This window comes from Salvelinus sp. IW2-2015, unplaced genomic scaffold (genome assembly GCF_002910315.2).
Source record: "Salvelinus sp. IW2-2015 unplaced genomic scaffold, ASM291031v2 Un_scaffold3502, whole genome shotgun sequence".
Lineage (NCBI taxonomy): Eukaryota > Metazoa > Chordata > Actinopteri > Salmoniformes > Salmonidae > Salvelinus > Salvelinus sp. IW2-2015.
In genome coordinates this window covers 6718-7807 of record NW_019944782.1, presented here as the reverse complement: position 1 = coordinate 7807, position 1090 = coordinate 6718, and the positions used below count along the sequence as shown (strand labels likewise).

At 52.5% G+C, this 1090-nt stretch overlaps 1 long non-coding RNA gene across 1 annotated transcript in view; it reads right to left on the bottom strand.

Moving 5' to 3' along the window:
- LOC112075994 (uncharacterized) overlaps positions 1-706 on the bottom strand; it is an 18773-nt gene extending 18067 nt beyond the window's left edge. Inside the window, exons 1-2 of the long non-coding RNA XR_011477559.1 lie at positions 576-706; positions 128-376 (exon numbers count right to left, since the gene is read on the bottom strand). This is a non-coding gene — a long non-coding RNA (uncharacterized lncRNA). The remainder of the gene's footprint in view (positions 1-127; positions 377-575) is intronic.
- Positions 707-1090: the final 384 nt, after the last annotated feature.

Sequence of the window (1090 nt, the reverse complement as noted above, 5' to 3'; positions counted from 1 at the left end):
GGAGGGCTGGGAGAGGAGGGCTGAGCAGCAGGACGGAGGAGGACAGTTAAGAGACAGCGTAGTGCATTATATGGAATAGGGGTTTGAGTTGAACAGTAGAAGAGGAGGGAGAAGGACTGTGACTCACCCTGGGCATGGTCTCTTTGGTGAACGTAAACGTGATGTTGGAGCAGCTGTTGTCGTGGTAACCGGAGCTGGGGTGACATTTGGTGGTTGGTGGGGAGGAGGGGTGGCACTCCCCAAGATTCAGACACGGCCGGACAAAACACTGCTCCTCCCTGATTGGTACACAGCTCTGACCAGACCGACACCCGGCCCCGCCCCCTCGACCTTTGACCCCACCGCTGACCCGGCACGACTTAGGACCACACCACATCTGGAACACAACGAGACAAAATACCCAATCACGATCCAGACAAAAAGACTCAGAACCCTACCTGGGTTCAAGTAGTATTTATTTGATGTCAGATAGGCAGGTTGCACTTTTGTGACTATTCCATTGGTTCCATTGCACCAGGCAAGGTTGTTTGAGAGAAAACCCAGGTGGATGAAAGGTAAGAGTAGTTGGTACATACCCTGGTACACGACACCTTCCCATTAAAACACTGACAGGTGTTGCAGTCCTCGTCCCACTTAGCTCCTTCAGGGGTCAGATGACCGTTCACCGAGCACGCTCTCTGTGTCACTGTGACGCAAAGACATACAACTATCAGAACAATGAAGGCTCTCCTGACAGACAGACAGCCTGTGTTAACCTGTCTTCCTGACAGACAGCCTGTGTCAACCTGTCTTCCTGGCAGACAGCCTGTGTCAACCTGCCTTCCTGACTGTGTTAAGCTACCTTCCTGACTGACTGACTGTGTTAACCTGCCTTCCTGACAGCCTGTGTTAACCTACCTTCCTGRCAGACAGCCTGTGTTAACCTGCCTTCCTGACAGACAGCCTGTGTTAACCTGCCTTCCTGACAGACAGCCTGTGTTAACCTGCCTTCCTGACTGACAGACAGCCTGTGTTAACCTGCCTTCCTGACAGACAGCCTGTGTTAACCTGCCTTCCTGACAGACAGCCTGTGTTAACCTGCCTTCCTGAC